Source organism: Lipotes vexillifer, unplaced genomic scaffold (genome assembly GCF_000442215.2).
Source record: "Lipotes vexillifer unplaced genomic scaffold, Lipotes_vexillifer_v1.1 scaffold395, whole genome shotgun sequence".
NCBI classification, from domain to species: domain Eukaryota; kingdom Metazoa; phylum Chordata; class Mammalia; order Artiodactyla; family Lipotidae; genus Lipotes; species Lipotes vexillifer.
This window is the reverse complement of record NW_006797390.1, coordinates 3,934,944-3,941,786: the sequence shown is the minus strand read 5'-3', so window position 1 is coordinate 3,941,786 and position 6,843 is coordinate 3,934,944. Positions and strand designations below refer to the sequence as shown.

Here is a 6,843-nt window from a genome sequence, read left to right as displayed (position 1 = left end):
AAAGAGCAGAGGGACACTCATGAAAGGAGCTGAACTTGAGTTCTCATGGAGGCCACGGGGCTCAGAGGCCAGAAAAGCCAGTCAGCATCTGCTCCGCACGCCCCGGTCACCTCCCCTCCCTGACCTTGGTTCCTCCACCAGAGATGAAGAGGTGCCACAAGGAGTTTTATAAAGTAGAGCTTCCCAGGCCTCATCCACAGAGATTTGAACTCAGTGTGTCAGGGATGGAGTTGAGCAAACCTTCCCCAGAGGATTCCTGGGACAAGACTGGACCAGTTCCCATCAGCAAAAACACGCCAGGACTCCATGATGTGTGCCAGGGCGCTGCCAGGCAAGGACTCTTCCTGGGTTTTATCATTTTGTTGCCACCCTCGACCCCATGACACAGGCAGGTTTGGAATGGTTCTCAATGATGACTCCTGGACACGTTAGCACAAACTCCTCCCCATACACCGTATTTGTGAGCATCTCTGCATTCTGCGTTTTGGTCACTCATTTATTTATTTATTTATTTTTGGCTGCGTTGGGTCTTCGTTAACTGTGCACAGGCTTTTGCTAGTTGCGGCGAGTGGGGGCTCCTCTTCGTTGCGGTGCGTGGGTTTCTCATTGCGGCGGCTTCTCTTGTTACGGAGCACAGGCTCTAGGAGCGTGGGCTTCAGTAGTTGCGGCATGCGGGCTCAGTAGTTGTGGCACGTGGGCTTCAGTAGTTGTGGCACGTGGGCTCAGTAGTTGTGGCTCACGGGCTCAGTAGTTGTGGCACGTGGGCTCAGTAGTTGTGGCTCACGGGCTCAGTAGTTGTGGCTCGAGGGCTCTAAAGCACAGGCTCAGTAGTTGTGGCACACGGGCTTAGTTGCTCCACGGCATGTGGGATCTTCCCGGACCAGGGCTCAAACCCATGTCCCCTGCACTGGCAGGCGGATTCTCAACCACTGTACCACCGGGGAAGCCCTGTGCTTTTAGTAATTTAAATGCACATCTTTTTCATGATGTAATATCTCTGAAATTGGGTGCATCTTACAATCGATATCACGCTTTGTCTTAGATTTAACACAACACAGTATTGTTGCTATTAGTGATCCGCACTGGGTGCATAATTCCTTTCATGCATAGACATGCTCTCCAAATGAATGGAAGCCAGCTGTTTGTGAAAGGACTTCAGCTAAAATGAAAGGAGTACGAGAGCATCTGAAGGAAGGGCTGAGCCCTGGAGGGTAAATCCGAGCAAATCGGCTTTCGTAAAGGGGACAGTAAAAAAAGGAAAGAAGTGACCAGTTTTGAGAAGAGGGAAATCCAATCTGCTCAAACTGTACAAGGGACGGTCAGAGCAAAGCTGTGTAAATCAAGAGCCAGGAGCCAGGCCCGTGGCCTCTGGAGGAATAGAAATCTGACCCAGTGCTCAACACTCAACACCTAGAAGACACACCTGGGGAAGCTCCAGGGCCGTGCTGCGGTCCTAGGGAAACCTGTGTCTCATCCCTGCCCAGCCTACACAGCCTGCCATCAGAACCAGGCCCCTGATCGCTGCAGGCCCCGGGGTGGACCCGGGGAGCTCCAGGGCCAGTTGGCCCAAGCACTTGGACATAGCTGTTTCCCTATGCACCTCAGAAAAGCAGCAGCTGCGTGGACTGCTGAATTGCAGAGCTGCTGCAGCAGCCAGGTTTGTGGGCAGGACAATTGGCAGCTCTGCATGTTGGGAGCCGTGGCTGAGAGCAGCTCTCCCTCCCTCCACGGCCCCACCCTTCTGAGCTACCTCCCTGCGTGGCCGAGAAAAAGCAGAGGCTAAAGCCCAGCTCTGCCACTGCCTAACCGCGGGGAGGGAGGCAAGCCTCGTCCCTCATTGGAGAAGGGCGTCCCGGAGTGAGACGGGAATACCAACTACAGACACTGTCTCACAGGTGGACACATGGAGCCTGGCGCCGAGCAAGCAGCCGATAAACAAAGACGGCTGCCGTGGGTCCCATGTCACAGAGGCCTCGGGTGATGACAAGCATCCTTCCATTTGCCACCTTAGCGCTTCACACGGGGGAACTGAGGTTTCTGAATACAATGACAGGGAGGGTCCTGCCCAGGACCTGCTGGGACTTCACAGCCCCAGGCCCAGCTTCTGCCTCTTCCGTGTGCTGGCTGTGTGACCCTCGCTGTTTACTCAACCCCGCCTCCTCTGTGGATGGGACAATAATAACAGTGCCTAACTGAAAAGACTGAAATGAAGACCGAATGGAATAATGCACATAAAAGGTTAGCCTAAGAAACGGTGACCCCGTATCGTCATCGTCATCGTCATTGATATCCGGGCCACCAAAGAGAGTCCTTCCACTGTCCTTCCTGCCATTAGGTTTAGCTTCAGAATGGTGAGCAGGTCACCAGCAGGACAGAAGGACATCTTTGTCCCTTTCCCCATCTCCATCTGCCTGGGTTGTGTGTGGGGGGGGGGAGATGAATGGTTGCCATGGCAACACTATCAATTCACTAGTATTTGGGGGCTCCCTGGTGAACAGAAGGCTGCTTTTGTTGATCTTTTATCTGGGAGGGTCACACTCCTCCAGAACGAAGTGGGGGCTCAGGGAGGAACCCACTCTTCTAATGGGCAGGTCTAAGAATCTCCATCCTCACTGGCAAGTGAGACTCAGGGAAGGAGGCTGAGGCCTGTGTCTGGTTCTTCCCATTGTGTCTCACTGCCTGGCCCATCAGAAATGCCACTCAGAAAGTGAGGTCACTGGACTCTCACAGGGCAGTGGAGGGCACCCCAGGAGGGCCAGGGCCGTGGCTCTTGCCCACCTCTTGCCCCCCATACAATTTGGAACCAGAAAAAGAGCTCCCAAAGGCAACCCCATGGGGTTTTTCTAGTGATTGCTGCCACCGCCTGGGCTGTAGGACAGTGGCTTAGAGCCGTCCCTGCACCACAGGACCAGCTCTCGCAGGCACAGGCACCAGGCACCTAGGTGGACACAGAACCAGGAGTCCAGGCACCCCCTCTCCCTTTGAAAGCCGGGGGGTGCAGAGTCCAGCACGGCCCGTCTCCAGCTGGCCCACCTTTGTCTTTTCCCTGCTCAAAGGAAAAGTGGGAACAGTACTCCAGCACATTTCCCGGGAGGTCCCTGGAGGTATTAAATGGTTTACAGAAAGCCTTAGCAAGAAGGCTGTTTTCTAGGAAAAGTCTGTCTTTCCATCCTTCCTCTGGTCAGCCCAGGCCTGAGCTTGGTCACTAGGGTGACCACAGTGTGAAGGTCAGGGAGGACTTCCAGACGTCTACCAGCCCTTGCAACCCATCCGGCCTCACCCCACAGTGGCAGAGGGTGACACACCTAGCCTGCCATCTCTGCCTCCCAGAGATCTCTTCCCTGATCCACCACAGGCAGCCCTGCCAGGCCAGGTCCCGAGACAGGACATCTCTGTGGACCCAAGTCCAAGATGGAGCTATGATGTCCTTTCAGAGCCAGTGAAGAGACATGGACCAGTAGGTGGTGAACAAACCTCTGCTCAGCAAGCACTGGCCATGTGGTCAATAGAAAAGGTAAGTCTGACTAAGTCCCACCCCATCTTGCAGGGCAAAGTTCCAGCACGTGAGGGAGGCAGGGAGGCCTGGCCTTCCATGGTCTGAGCCCAGCCTCCTGCCCTGGCTCACCCCTCCCCCTCCCCATGTCCCACATTACTAATGGTTTCCTGAACGCACCCCAATGTCTCATTCAATTTCTTGCACACCTACTATGTCCAGGCATTGTGCCAGTCAAGGCCCACAATAGAAAGCAAGCAGACTTGGTCCTGGAGTTAGATGCTCCCACGGGAAATGCTCCCATTTCCCTGCAGGCTTTTCAAAGACAGGAGCTGTATCCCCAAGACGCACATACCAGGCAGTAAGAAAGTGCTGGATCAACAGTCATGAACACAACAATGAGAAAGTCATACCCTCCTGTTCTCAGGGAGCTTTTGATCTTCCCGCACCAGGTGTTTCCATAGGAAAGGTTTACATAACAGCCAGAAGACGTGGTCTCAATTTAAGGCTGTCTTCCCAGTGGTGCGGCCAATCGCAGCAGGAAGGAACCTGCAGCCGGGGTACCAGGGAAGGATGCACAGTCTGAACCAGGCTCTGGACGCTACACAGGATTTGGTTTCAGAGCAGAAGGGAGGCCACACCAGGCAAGGCTGATAGCCAGGTTCAGGCAGGAGGAGAAACAGAGTAATTATGGTTGAGCCAAACCCGATGTTGCCAACAGACCCCCCGGGAAAGAAAGGCACGGCTGCCCCTGGGACACTGTTCTAATAGGTCAGTGGCCTCAGCTTCCCTTAGCAGCTAGTTCTGGACCCTGTCACATCCCCAACCTTACGGACTCTCCTTGAATCAGTTTCTGTTTTCTCCTAAGCTCGTGCCTCCAGACCCTCTGTTTGTTATCCCCCGAGTAAAGCACTCGGAGGTGCCTTTCTCTGATTCCTCCCAGGCCACTCCATCCACTGCAGGGTTTGGTGAGCAGGCCTGGGTTCCCATGCCTGGATCCCAAGCCATCCACGATGTAGGCTTGTCTCCTGTGCCCCGTCGTCTGTGGGAGTCGGGCACAGTCATGCACGGCAGTGTTGGGTGGGCCAGAGGGACACAGGCTGCTGGGTAGCTGGGCGGCTTCCTCTCGCTTCTCACCACCCACCCAGGGCCACTGACCTATAGAACCCCTGGCCGGACGGTCCTCCACAGAGTGTCCACCCATCTCCCGGCTTTAAGGACAGGCAGACCAAACCCCTCCTCCCCTCCATGGTGGTCTGCACTCTCCATAAGCCAAGAAATAAAACTGTTTCAGAGACCACCACGTCATCCACTCCCACTCACGGGCCCTTCGGAGGCCTGAAGACCCCTTCAAAGAACACAAGCCTCAGAGAAAGGCTGCATACAGTCTTCCAGATTTGGAAAATGAAGCAAGGAAAGAATAAAGAATTCAGTAGGTCCTCAGTTCTCTAAGTGTGGTCCAGGGACCCCCTACAGACTCCCAAGATTCTTTCAGGAATCCACAAGGTCAAAACCATTTTCATAATAACACTGAGATGTTATCTGACCTTTATGCTCTAATTCTTTCTCAAATGCACAGTGGAATTTTCCAGAGGCTACATGATGTGTGGTATCACAACAGGCTGACTGCAGACACGGATGAGAGAATCTAGCTGATTTTGCTCAAGCCACAGTAATGAGATTTGCAAAACAATGAAACAATGCCATTCTTCTCCCCAAACTACTTTTTTGGTTTGGAATTTATAGCTATTTTTATTCAAATGATGGCACTCTTGTTAAGTATAATGTTTCTCATTTTTTAATGAATTAATATGTTTAAAATGTTCCATTTTAATATCTAATATGACAAATATCAACAGATATAAGCCAGATAAACAGACTCTTTGAGGTCCTCAATCATTTTCAAGAGTGTAAAGGGCTCTCAGCCGATTTAGTTTGCCAATGGCTGTACAGATGGGCCCCAGGCTGAGGCTCTGGAGTTTGTAACCTGTGGGCAGATCTCCAAGATAGCAGGAGGGAGAAGCTAAGCCCTGCGCAGATAGGAGACCACATATTTCTCATTCTCGAGGTCAAGGAGACCTTCCAGACTATGCATGTGCAGAAAGGCTCCTGGGGGGGCGGTCCAAAAGGGAGGAGGTGCCACCCTGTAGTAAGTGATGTCAACCTACCCATAAGCCTCTTCGCTAGAATCCATCCTGGCTAAGAGATGCGTGCGCACACAGGGGAGGACCCTAAGATAAACCAAAGCAAGATGATTGGCCAAAGGAAACCCTGAAGAAATGTCCCATAAAAGTGGTTCAGGGCTTCGCTGGTGGCGCAGCGGTTAAGAATCCGCCTGCCAATGCAGGGGACACAGGTTCGATCCCTGATCCGGGAAGATCCCACATGCCGCGGAGCAACTAAGCCCGTGGACCACAGCTACTAGGGCCCACGCACCTAGAGCCCGTGCTCCGCAACAAGAGAAGCCACCGCAGTGAGAAGCCCGCGCACCGCAACGAAGAGTAGCCCCCGCTCGCCGCAACTAGAGATAGCCTGCAAGCAGCAACGAAGACCCAATGCAGCCATAAATAAATAAATAATTTTTTTTAAAAAAGTGATTCAAACTGCCACAAGGGCAAGATTCTCTCTCTGAGCCCGCCCGTGTGTCTATCCACACGTACCCTTTTTCCTCCTAACAAACACTTCACTTGTTTCACTACTTTCCATCTCTATGTGGAAATTCATTTCTACACAGCTGACAGGACAGGGCCTTGTCACTGGCCACTGGCCCCTGGTTGTCTAGTGTCTAGGTTTCGGCGCTCTCACTGCCACGGCCTGACTTCAGTCTCAGGCCGGGAACTGAAACCCTGCTTCAAGCCACTGCAGGCCAGGGCCACCTGAGATCACTGCCACCCAACCACAATTTACCTGGTTTTCCATGTTCCCGATGCCCCCACCCTCCCCACCTTGTTTCCTATCAATCAGATGAGAAGCCAGTGTAGTACACTGGACAGAGTGCAGGTTTTAGAAGCACCAACCCCATCACTAACAAAATGTGTGACTCAGGAAAATTATCTCCCCTCTCTGCACCTTTATTTCCTCACCCTTGAAAGAGTGAGATTATGGAAGAGATTGAAATGTGCCCAGGATCTATTCCTCCTTTCTCTCTTAGTCAGAAACCCCTTGGTTGCCAATCTTCCCCTGGGCACATAGCCCCTGGGAATAAAGATCCCATTTCTCAGCCTCCCTTGCATCTGGGAGTGGCCATAAGACTAAGCTTTGTCCCACCCCCCCACCCCAGGACATAAGCAGGAGTGTCATGTGCAACTCCCTGGAAGCAGCCTCCAAAGGACGGTGTGCTTCTTTCAATG

The 6,843-nt window shown here is 52.8% G+C and overlaps 1 protein-coding gene across 1 annotated transcript in view; it reads right to left on the bottom strand.

Annotated features, from left to right (window-relative positions):
- VWF (von Willebrand factor) overlaps window positions 1–6,843 on the bottom strand; it is a 137,574-nt gene that overhangs the window by 101,719 nt on the left and 29,012 nt on the right. The window lies entirely within an intron of this gene.